Source organism: Pseudomyrmex gracilis, unplaced genomic scaffold, assembly GCF_002006095.1.
Source record: "Pseudomyrmex gracilis isolate BER0280 unplaced genomic scaffold, ASM200609v1 scaffold_448, whole genome shotgun sequence".
Classification (NCBI taxonomy): Eukaryota; Metazoa; Arthropoda; class Insecta; order Hymenoptera; family Formicidae; genus Pseudomyrmex; species Pseudomyrmex gracilis.
Genome location: NW_018021032.1, coordinates 62955 through 76397, shown reverse-complemented (window position 1 = coordinate 76397; position 13443 = coordinate 62955). Strand labels below are relative to the sequence as shown.

General features: G+C 36.6%; 1 long non-coding RNA gene across 1 annotated transcript; it reads left to right on the top strand.

Annotated features, from left to right (window-relative positions):
- Positions 1 to 2263: 2263 nt before the first annotated feature.
- LOC109860697 lies at positions 2264 to 3057 on the top strand. The gene is made up of 3 exons (XR_002250856.1): positions 2264 to 2340; positions 2532 to 2678; positions 2782 to 3057. It is a non-coding gene; the product is annotated as an uncharacterized LOC109860697 (long non-coding RNA).
- Positions 3058 to 13443: the final 10386 nt, after the last annotated feature.

Genomic DNA, 13443 nt, shown 5'->3' with positions numbered 1-13443 from the left:
TGAATTTACTTATATGTGCACACACATATAAGACATATTTTCAGCAAGACATCCTGCGCAACGGCTCCATAGACTGTTTATTTATTAAGTTTAATAGATTTCATGAGCCAGAGGACGATACTCATATTTAATATTAATTTATAATATTTAATCTTTCTGCATACAAGAAAATTTCAGAAATATAGTACTTAAACATATTAATAACGATTTTAATATACATAGGCTGTTCAGAAAATAGTACTAATTACTATTTCCACGTCAACATATACATCATATGTTACCGCAAGATAGACGAACGATTATTATAACACAAATAAAACTGATGACTACTGCAATTTAACAGAAAATGACAAAAGTGACACATTTAGAAGACTATAAAATATGCCCAAACAATTAAAATAGATTTTTTATTATTAACAACATACAAAGGTTACATTAATTCCGACATTGTGTCAATGTTATCAAGTTTTGGAAACTCACTATCAAACTATGGTATGTGTGTTTGGTATTTATAACTACGAGTTTTAACATAGGATACAGATTTCTTACGATTATTGTATGTAAGCAATTTTATGATATATTACTGTGTGACTAGAATTGCAGATTTATCAAATCTTGTAACAAGAACTTACGAGAGCAAAAAGTTTGTACCAAACATATATTTTGTATTAGAACATGAAGTAATAAACAATTTGAAATAATAACAACTTTGCATACTACATTCAAGAAAAGTTTTGTTTCATAATCCAATATTAATAGTTGCAATCTTAATAATATTAACGGTATATGTCAAGTAACGTAAAAGAATTCACTTTTGTTTTTTTTAAAGTAATATATTATAAGTGTAATTAGGCACAGCGTGCGTTTTGTATATGTATTTACAATATTTTATACAGAAAAATCAATAAAGTTAATGTCAAATGCCTTTTGTAATAATAGAATATTGTTAAATGTTGATGTCATGGTGTATAGCTTTTATGATATATTCGGACACAAACACTCGCGGCTCACGTTTTGTCCAAATTAGTAAAAAATATATAAAAGCTCTCTGATTTGACTTATTATTGTTTCCACGTGTTTGGAGAATCTGTTGTTTTGAAACCGTCGACGAAGACTTTTCCACATAAATAGTAGGGGAGACCGGGGCACAAAGTAACATCCAAAATAGATTGTAAAAAAAAAAAAAAATGTACGCAATATTATGTAATATTGAATACATTATATAATAGTCACATCCTTTAGCTTTAAGAAAAAACAAATATTATTCTTATATATCTTTATACAAAAGAGTATTTTAATGTTAAATACAATCGCGCAGATTTGTCAACCTGCCCCATACCCAGGGTTAATTGTCACATGTCTTTTATACAGAGAAAACACAACAAGATATAAAATTTCTGTTTTTTATTTTATTAAATTTATCGAGAGTACATAACATTATACATTAAGTATAAAACATTTATACAATATTAATAATCATATATATATATATATATATATATATATAAAACAAGTTTAAATGATTTCACAATACTAAATCAGTTAAAAACTATAAAACATAATTAGTAATCTAATCTTTACTAAAAAAAAACGACAATGACAGGTACTGAAAAAATTATAACGACGCATAACGATCATTCCGATTACTTCTTCGCGCATGCTCACCGTGTGACAACTTATCCCGTCTCAATTTGAGTCAACTTATCCCAAACGTTCATTTTAAATAAAAGATATTATATTTATAAACTGCGATGCGATGACGATTAAATAAATATAGAAAAACTTATTTAAAACTACCATATTTCCTATACATAAGATAAAATTGCAATTAGAAATTTTAAAACCAATGAAATTACTAAAGAATCGAGATCAGAAAAATCTACTTGCTATATCCAGTTTTACAAAAGTGCTCGTAAATATCATATATAATGTTTTTAAGAAAAGTTCTCTCGTACACGTTACTAACACAACTAGTAGCAACTTACAATAAAAAGAAGAATATTTTCCAAGATTTAGTAAGCAAGATAATAGCAGTTTGATAACTAACCCCGTGTCACAACTAGCCCCGGTCTCCCCTACCACACACATTTCTTGATTTCTATTAGCGACTTGTACTTCGAACTCGAAGTCGTTAAAAGATATGGAAGAGAAGTCTCTCTGCTTAAATCATTTTTCCTCGTTCCAACGCAGTTGTTTGTTGGAGTTTACTAAATACAGTGGTGTGCCAAGTTACCTTCTTCTTCAAAAATGTATGTCTGTAAACACTGTGACAAAAAATTCGATTCACAGTACTTACGTGATTCGCATTATTGTACTGAAGTTCCATCTTATACATGTCCGGTAAGAACAAAGTTTTAACAACATCTGGAAAATAGTAATATGCTTGCAAAATTTGCGTAATACATATTAGAATACATACAATGTATCAAATTTTTTTTACTTATTAAGAATCTTAAAATAATCTAGAGTATAAGTATTTGTAGCATTTTAGAAATATAATTATTTATATTTTTATTTGACATAAATATTAGGTATGCGAAAAAATATTTCTTAACGTGTGGTCATACGATCAACATACATACACGTGTACAATTAAGTCGGAATGTTGCAGCACAAAAAATAATAAAAAAAAATATAACACTTTGTAGTTTACAATTATATTGTGTCACAGAAAAAAGGTATTATTTTTATATAATATTTAATCTTACGTTTTACGAATCTGTAAGAAAATTACAGAAAGTAACATTGTTTAGCTAAACTGATAACAATTTTGTTACACAGAGTTTGTTTAGAATGCTAATTATTATTTGCACGTAACAACAGTTATATTATCGTAAGAGAAGAAAAACAAAATTAGTATGCCCCATCAATAAAAACGGAATACTCTAATCTAACGGAAACTAAAATGGAAGGAAGAAACACAATCAGACGACGATAAAATATATGTTGACGTATGTAAGAACCAATAAACGAATAGAGTGAATTATTTAATTTCGACGATATGTGAAGGTTATTATTATTTCCGATCTGTTGACGTTACCATTTTCTTGCGATCACAATCAAATTGCTTATAGGAGCTATAATCAAACTATGGTTTTTTTGCAAACAAGAACATTACTTTTAATATTTTTGACTACTGTTTTCTACTGTTTAAACATTCTTTTACTCATTCTTTTATTCATTTATCTAACGATAAAGACTTAAAAGCTCTAACACAACATTCATAGATTTCTTACTTATCGTATGTAACAGCGATTTTTTTACGATTTATTCATACGCGATTAGAATTGTAGCATTGATCAAATCTTGCAATAAGTATCTACGAGACCAAAGATATTGTACCAAAACAAATATTTTATGTATTAGAACCGAAAAAGTAATAAACAATTTACTTTGCACACTACATTAAAGAATCTTTTTTCTATCTAGAGTATCTAATCTAACGTCAAGCGTTGCAATTATATTATTAGCAATGTACATTATATATTATTAACATTAAATGTAAGAAAAGTTATTACATGAAGAATTTATTATTGACAATGCGAAAGTCGGTAGGAATTAAAAAAATAATCGAGCTTCCAATTCTCTCTATAGAATATATTTTCCGAAAATGAAACATACACATCTGTACATACACACAATCTCATTGTATCATATCGCATTTATTCGCATTTTTACACAAGTAATCTTAAAATAATTTTAAATTAATCGTGAAGTCTCGAAAAAACATATTTGGCTCAAGATACGCGAAGCGAGAAGATAATCAGAAAAAATGTTGCGGAAAGTGTGGCAACAATTTGTACTGTCTCGAGAAATGCGAGTGCCGACTTTACATGCCTTTTTTAAAGAAAAAGATTTGCTACACAAAAGACAATTTGGACACTAACTAAAGCAAGCAAACGAGGATACACAGTTAACTGTTGGCAGTTAAATCCAGAAAGAAGATTACATTGCGAGTTCCGCAAAGTCATTCTGTATTTTTTTTAAATCATCCTCGCTACTGCGGGGTGCGAAAAACGGATTTTGCACTGTGAAGAAAAACTCTCTCTCACACGAGCAAGAGAGAATTTAGTCCGGCGAAATGAAGCTACGTATTTCGAAACGACGACAAAATACCCGAGATTATTGTGGAACGTCGCTTAGTTCTTGAGATGTTGCGTTTTCGCGATCCACCTCGAGAATATTGCACATTTCTCAGGACACTCTCTCAGATTTATCGCAGTAAATTTTCACCAGTGTTTATGAAACATTGCTCTTATTATCTTCTAAATGAAACTTATGCATAAAAGAAAGAAGCTTTAAGTTGTGAGACTAAAACGTCGCAAGACCTGCCAAGCGTTTAACTTGTCTATTACACAATTATATATACTTGTATATTTTTATTTAAAAAGATACAATCAAAATTAATAAATATTTAAATATACAAGCAATTCTATTTAATTTTGTTAATTGGCTAACAAAAACAAGCACAAACCAGATGTATTTTGTCACATTGGTCTTAACGACGGCCATCTCAGCCTATCTTAGTTCCCTCCTAAGTGGTTTCGCGAAAAATGAACTTCGAATGACGAGGCAACGTCAGATGTAACCTTTCCGCTCCGAATTTCTCCTGTGCGTCCCCTTTTCCGACGGGATGTTTTATAGATTCGTCACGGTGTTCATGGGAAAGGGTTAATAATAAAAAATAAAAAATCGCCTTCGAACTATTTTTGATGGTCACATTTCGTCACCAGTCACCAATTATCTTCGTATTCCAAACATCGACCTATAGTAATGATGATCGCGCAAAAAGAAATAGAGAAAAGGGAAATAAAGAAAATTTAAATTCCTTGTTAAAAATTATAAAATTATATTATTAAAGTGAACGCGCGTGTTAACACGCGGAATAAAAATATTCAAGAGAAAGAACTGTAAAAACCAAAAGGATGTGCGACGAGATGAATTTTCCCATGGCAACGTCTCCCGCTTCGCGCCGAGGGTGAATTTCAGAAGTTTCATCAGAGTCGGCTTCTCTCGGGAACGAATGCTCGAAAACTTCGTTAAACTATTCCGCCCGTTTTCCCCGCCGACGATCAAACCGTCCGTTCCGTTTTGCCGTTCACGCCGGACAATGAACGAAAATTACGATTTAACTTCGTTTGCGAGAGCAGCGACGTTATTGCGTTTCCGACCACGTGTCGGGGCATAATGCACGCGTGCGGGAATAATGACCGAACCGAAGACGCCTCTCTGATTAAGGAAGGATACGCGGCCGTCGCGCCGCGCTAACGGACGTTATTGTCGTCTCGCGATAATCGTGTTACGCGAGTTGAAAGAATTGCGTGCTTTGAAAAGAACGAAATTTTCAGTCGACGTATCCCGTTCGTGCACAGTACGATCACGTTAAGTACTAATAAAAAAAAACAAAAATTACTTTATAAACTTGATGCGCGAAAAATATTCACTGTTATGGTAAAAAATTATGAAGAAGCGAGATAAAATTTAGAAAAATGTAAGGAAACAAAGTAAAATTATAATGTGTATTTATATATTTTTCTTTTTATAATATAATCTTTAATTAATTGTTTTTAATGCATATTTTTCGCGATGTTGTATGTAATTACACAAGTATGTAAGAATTTTGAGTATTTAAGTATATAAAAACACATTTTCTTCGTACTGTCAATATTAGAACGAAATCAATATCGTATAAGAATGAGAGAGAGAGAGAAAGAGAAAAAAAAATTTCTAAAAGATTTTATGCAAAAAGATGGAATGAGACTTCTATTCTCTATTTGTATCGAGTAGTATCATTGTTTTCAACACTGTTTGTTTTTTAACAACGGCGGCGTGAGACGGGCTGAGCGAACAAACTTGGAGACAGTAGTCGCGTAATAATTTTCATGCAACAGCTGCGACGAGACGCGATTTCGCCGATCGTGACAACGCAAAAGTTATTATTCAAGCTGATGGGAACGTCAGGGATGTGTTAAAAGGAAAAATTTAAATATCAATGTAGGCCAATAGTGATTGCAAAAGAAAATATATTTTATTATATCGACAATCGACTTTTCCAAATTGAAATTCTCTCTCTCTCTCTCTGTGTTATTTTGTCTTTAAAATATTCCTGATTATTATTCAGCACTTTCATCAAACGTTGAAACATTTTCAAAATGAATTATTAATTATATAAATATTGCGTAATTGTGAATTTGTATTCTATTAAATTCTTAATCTCTTACTGCAATTTTTCTGCGATTCTTGAAACCCATTGGGATTCACAAATCGACGTAGGAATTATTCATTCCATCATTATCATGCCGCGCATCCAGGTGCGTGCTCATTCGCGTATTCAGAAGCTTGCGCGGCGTACTCGAATGGGGAGAGAGATCAGCTCGACACGAGTCTATAAAATCCCATAAACATCCCCGAAGTGAGCTCGCTACAGGGGCGGTCGTCTGACTGAAAGGAATAAAATATCGCTTTTTGCGGCAATTTTACGGCAATTTTCCGAGCCGCTGGAAAGCGTCGCGCGCAAACGAGAACCAGGTGTTTGCCCGGGTGATCCCCGGGCATTCGCGCCCGCAGAAACTCGCTACTGGTCGGATCTTCACGACGATTAATGGCCGAGGAGCTGCTTGGTGATATTCTCGGTGGTTTCTAACAAAAAACAGGTATATACGGGACGACGAGACGAGAAACACGTAGAAAACGCGTGCGCGCCGTGTGTGAGAACGGTCAATGGTCCGTGTGTTAGATCGCATTCATCTTGTCCCAGGACTCATCCTGCCCGTCACGCGCGCGATGCACCTTCGTCCTTCCGATCTTTCCTGATTTATCGCAGAATTATGCTAATCGACAACACTTAGCGAACTCGTTAACGTCGACCGCGCATGCATGAACCGCGTTTAACAACCACCCGGATTTGATGATTCACGTTATTAATATGAAAATTAGCAATAATGTTGGCGGGCGTGATGCGTAAACGTGATGTTATTATTGTATTTACCGCTGTTTTGATTGTATTCACAGAACCTAAACCAGTTAATTCGCGAATTTATTATCGCGTCGTTCGCGAACTCCAAATCAATGTTCGGCTTTAAGTTGCCGGGCGAAGCCGTTATTTCGAACTGTGCGACGTAAAATAATGTCGCGTCAGAATTTGCCAGGTATATGTCACACGTGCGCACACACTTTATACAGAGCTATTCGTTTTACCGTTCCATCGAGCAGTATCGTCCGGTGAAATAATGGCGGTGAATTATCTCGTTGAATTTTTTCACATCGAATTTCGGATAATTGCGTTTCTGCATTGCAAAGATTTTCTTCGCTTTACTTGAGAATTCGATTCAACGGCGCACGAGTGTTCTCAAACAAAACAGACGACGGAAAAAACCGAGCGTATGCTTTTTCTCGCAGCAGAAAGAAAAAAGTGCTCGAGTTAAAACGCGAAGGACGCGCTTCGGGTTTTCGCGTAGAAAAAGTAACAATACGAAACTATTTACACAATGTTTCCTCATTAATGAACTCTAATATCCCCTAGCTAGCGGGAGACTCATTGGATGTCTCTCTGTGAAAATTATAATTTTTTGTGAAATGACTTTTAAACCACTTAATAAAACTTTGCGGAGCATACCGGTAATACATTCGCTCCCGTCGGCTAATTAATTACGCAGCTGTAATACCGTTTTTTTTTTTTTTTGTTTTTTTTTCACATAAATCACGTATTAAACATTCGAGAGTTCCAACTAATTGCGCTTTACGCAAACTTATAGAAAAAAACCTAAATGTCAAAAAATATATTATCTTAAGAACAAAGAAAAAAATGACTTTTGCAAACTACTTTCTCTTTAATTACGAGCATAAATGGAAGAGAGAAATAGGTCAAAGATCACGGAATGCTCAGAGCGGAAAGAATTAATTTCTAAAGTTGTGAGATAAAAAAAAAGAGGAAGGGAGGCGAGAAGTTATTCGCGATATAAAATCTCGGGAAGATTTAAGTTAATACGTGTTGTACGCGCGCGTGTTGATCGCGCCGCAATATTTGCGGTTTTCAGAACGCCAAGTTTTCGCGCGCTTTATCGCGGGATTAATCGCGTTTCAGAAGGACAAACGTGATACGTGTGGGCGGCGGATGTCTTGGCGGTGATTGGTCTCACCGTAATTTTTCAAGCGATCTTGCAATTATGTGGACAGACGTATCTCGCTTGTAAGCCGAGCGAACGGATCCCCAGCTCGGGATTTACTGTCCGATATGTCGCCTACAAAGAGAGAGAGAGAGAGAGAGAGAGAGAGATAGAAGACCACGTTGTTATCAGCGAGTTGACACCGCTAACGCGTTGTATCGCACGATGTCGGAAACACGACGTCGCCGTCGTCATTGAAATCGGACAAGTAATACGTTCTATTGTGGCGGTATAAGTGGCATAGGACAGCCATTGGCTTCATTATGTCGCAGCGCGCGCGCGCGATGCGATACAATAAAATATAACATCGACGACACGTTGACAATAGAGAGATAATTATTCTTGTCAATTGCATTTGAATTGTCGTTGTCTGTGAATTGTTTTTACACAGACCTCACACACAAAGTATATGATGTAGCGACAAATTAAAATACCTTGTGCGCAGCTTTTGAATTACTTTCGTTTTTTTTTTTTTTTTTAAATCCCAAACAAAAGGACGAAAAATTTAATGAAAAATCGGAACGAAGCAATTCGATTGCGAGGAAGAAAGCGTTTCGCTGGTGCGATTTACTTACGCGATTTGAATGCACAACGGCGCGGACAGAAGGTCCGTACATAAGTACTTAACGTGTTCCCCTGGTGACGCTGTTAACGCGCGTCGAATCGCTCGTAACGTTGACAATATTCCAGCCCCCTTTTTATCGACGTAAACCAACGTTAGCTTGGCGACGTCGCGATATTATTGTGCTCGAGTGGAGTCGAGTGTCGAGCGGGACTCTCGTCTTTAGTTATGGCACGTTAGTTACGCAATGCTTACTTTGCGATAAATTACGTCACGATGAAAGAACGTTGCGCATCTCCTGCGTCATTCCGCAAAATGTATACAAGAGCCCTATACGAGAAGAGAATCGTAGGATTCGTATATTAGCAAAAAAAGAGTTTGCCCTCTCCTTCTCTCATTTCTTTTCTTTTTCTCTAAAAAGTGAATCAAAGAACCCGCGCAATTTTCGGAAAAATAACGACATGATTTATTGCAAGATATTGCATAGACGTGCGGATATTTCGTGCAACGCCACGCGAATTCGAAGTTTACTATACGCTATATATGCCGAACATCGTTCCTTTGATCGGATTAAATCCAAAAAGCTCTCTTGAGATCGCGGCAGCTTTTCCAATAATTAGATTTTATTGATTACGACTCTCCCCCGCGCCGTCATTGAATGGCAAATGCACTCGTCGGCGATGACGTACGTGCGGTTGTATATTTTGATCGTCGTTTCGGTCATTTTCCGGTCCTTCTCATTTGCAAATTACACTGCTAATTACACTGCATGTTATTATAATTATTCTTTTTTTTTTAATCAACGTACGCGCGTGTGCGAGATAAGATCTGAAGAAAAAAGCTGAGATCCAAGTATATTTCTGTGTGCACAATTCCCGACGGGGAGGATCGCCACGATTATTAGCGAACATATGTGTTTCGGCGGGCTCGTGTGTTATATCGACGTATGTCGTCCATTATTAGACGTGAATCTCTCTCTCTGACAAACTGGGCGACCTGCGAAGATCGACTGCGGAGATTTTGTTTGCTCAGGCCTCTGTTCGGCCTCTTCTTTCAATACTGTATTAAGCGGGATGTAATCCCTCGATATATGAGTCTCATTTGTAACTTGTAATCTTCAACGAAATGTTCGGCATAACTCAGAATTACGTCCCTTTTTGCTTGGATGCGCGACTGTTGGAAACGGGGTCGCGCGGCGTTCGGTACTGTGCGCGTTTCACATTGGCGTCTCTCATCTCGGCGGCGCAGGTTTTGTAAACCAGGTGGGACGGTGAGCGATCGAAGAGCGATAAATTTATTGCAGGGGATAACGCAATATATTAAAAATAATCGCGGCCTACGCGTTTATTTATTAAGTACACCTATATTACGCGTAATTATCGCGAGCGACGATTACACATCGAAAGTTCATCAGCGTCACGTAATGGGTTTGTTCATTCCGATCGAAATAATGCATTGTTATTATCGTTTTCCACAACGGCGGTACATATGAATTAATTTATAGGGCATTATTGCCGCGTTTCCTCTTATAACGTTGAACCTATCACGCACTTTGTCGCGCTTTAATCGGTGCGTCGTTATTCATCGGTCGCATAAATAAGATCGATATATCGGTAATATATTATTCGCAGCGCACCTTACAGCGTTAAGACTTCCGTCTTTTCCTCACTTCGATAGTCGTGTAGTAAGAAGAAAATAGCTCGAAATACATTAACTGTCCGAGACAAACAAAACGCGCCTACGCGTGTAAATTCTTATATCGCCGAGATACTATTATTGCCAATCTCACATCTTTCTCGCCGAAGGCGCTCTCTCGCAATTGCGCATTACATACCACTGAGATAATTGACGAAGGAAGTGGAATTTAAATTGCGTCAAGGCGCAACAAAATATTGTCGTCGATATTCCCATCGGCGACGAACGAACGTTAAAATACGCAGAATTTTCCCGCAATATTATCAAACAATTATAATAATATTTATTTACGTGCTGTGATAGAAAAAATTCATGGGTATAAAAAAGTGCTTTTATATTTTATATCGCATCATCAAAGAACAGAAGAAAAAAAAACGGGAAACAAATATTGAATGTAAGAATGAAATTGGATGTTTCCATTTCATTTTCTGGAGATGAAGTACACAGAAGGAGCGCGATAGGAAACTCGATAACTGATGATAACATTTGCTCTTGCGAGTGATATTACGATCGCGAGACGAACTACGTGTGGGCTTTTTTAATTACGTTAATTCGTCGTAATGTTACAATGTGCCGTATTAAATAAGCGAGCATCGATCGGCAAACGATCCCACTTCTCCGTACCATGTGATAGCATCGAGAAAGGATCGAGAAGCGATAATCGGAAATTTCGCACGTGACAAATAGACACGCGACGCGCGCAGTAGCGTGCACACGCGACAATCCGCGCGTCTCCGGTCTTTGATTCCCCTCTTTGAAATCAATTATCACTCCATTCCCTCGAAATTACCGTTAATACCATAGCGCCTGTCGGATTACGGGACGCGCGCGAATTTCCAAAAAAGCGCAAAAGTTTTCGGCACCGTTATAAGCGGCTTAGGCAGAGCGCGTGCCCCCCCGCGCGCCAGCTGGCCCGATCGATCTATCGAAAACCCATCTCTTCGGATATCGCGTACATCGGAGGAGCCGCGCAGAAGACATTAATCCTATAAATACCGAAATTATACGCGATGGCTTTTGTCGAGAGGAAAGGAGAAAGAGCGAGAGAGAGAGAGAGAAAGAGAGAAAAGGGGAAAGACAACATGTAGGGAAGGTACGCAGACGAGATTCACGTTCGGGGTTGTACGTAAATTTTCCCGCAGAGAACATCCCCACCGACCTTTATACCGTTCGTAGTTCGTGTGCTGAATCTCTAATACAATACGCAATACTTGTAACGATTTATCTTTATGATGTGGGAATAAAGTTCCCGACTTAACGAGATCCGCCTGCGCGATTTTAAATCGACGAAGATTTCGAGCGATCGTTTCTGATTGTCGCAAATTGATATCTGTTTTGACTCGCGCAAAACTGCAGCGTACGTTTAATGTGTTGCAAAAAAATAATTATATTGCAAAATTGGCTTTACAATCTCCGTAACGCGAGATTGAGAGTCGAGGGAATTTTTATTATTCTGCTGAATGTGTGTGCGCGGAGTACGCGGAATCGCAATGAACGAAGGTATTTTTCTGTGAAAATATGTTTCACGCTAGCGCATTCTCGTACCGACGATGTATTCCGCGACAAATGGAAAATTGCAAGCAGATCGGAAGAGAAAATCTCTCTTTGAACGCGTGTTGCTTTTCTGTTTTTGAAAGAAGATGTCGAATTCTTTGAACATTGCCACTCTTTTGAAGAATCTCGGAAAGACGGCGGCGCAATAAAATAAAGTATCGCGCGGCTTTGTTTTACACATGCTCGAAAGTTTATGAATTAGTGAAAAAAAAAATGTCGCACACGCGCGTTTTATGAAAATTGTAAATCTCGTACGTGTAGTATAAACAGGCAAATATAAACATGGATTTTATATATCTTATTTTACGTTACTTTTTTCAGCTCGCAAAACATGACATTTTATTTTTAAACCGAGCCAACTCATTAAAATGCTAAATATTAGTAATGAAGTCGGGAAACCGCGCAAATACTGTGACAGACGCAGATCCAGTGGCACGACGCAAAAAAAAAATAAAAAAAAAAAAAAACGAGCAGAGTGAGCCTTTTGAAATAATAAATTGGGTCATTTTCTAAACTGACTGAAATAATCGCGCGCAATTATTCTTTGAGAGAAGTTTTTTGTTTTATATTATTTTCTCTACCTAAATACGATAAACACATTTTGTCACTATGCCAGATGTGTTGAAAAAAAATTTAATCTACTTTTTCTCTCTCTCCTCTTTTTCGCTTTTTCTATGCTCGCAATTATTACATCTAGAATATGACTTACACATGTAATAATTACATAAATAACATAATTTTACCTTTTTGTCAAACTGCTACTTTGATGTAGATAGAGAAAAAGTAGTTTCACCGAATATGTATTTACACATACAGATCAATAATCTTCACAAGGAACGATTAAACCTGTGATTGGTAAAAAGTCGTGTTATCGACGCGTATGCAACTAGAAATAAGTAAAGTTATTAACACATGGTATGTATAGAGAGAAGACTGAGAGCGGCCAGAGCCATATGAAAAACTGTAATAGCTTTTCAGCTCTGTAATGATAGTGCACATAGCACAGAATAAAACCATGGCTACGTTTGGACACAGCACCGTCGAGTCGCTCGTGGACATGGTTGTAGTTGCTATCGTGCACCACCCATGAACATAGCGCTGACTTACAGGCCGGAAAAGTCATTACAGGTTTTCATATGGCCATGGCCGCTCTCAGTCTTCTCTCTGGTTATACACAGTGATGATGAGAAAATATTAATTTTATTAATACTAGCACAACACAGGCGCGCGCTACGCGCACGCTATTGTTATTTTTATTTAACGTGTTGTCAGTGAACACAATCCGTCACTGCGATGACAGATAGTATATACGTCTTATAAACCATATATACATATATAATACACATATGAGAAATGTCAGAAATAATAACTATTTTTTTAGTTTGATTTTCATGCGTTATTTCTGACATTTTTCATATGTGTATTATATATATATGGTTTATAAGACGTATATATATATATATATAT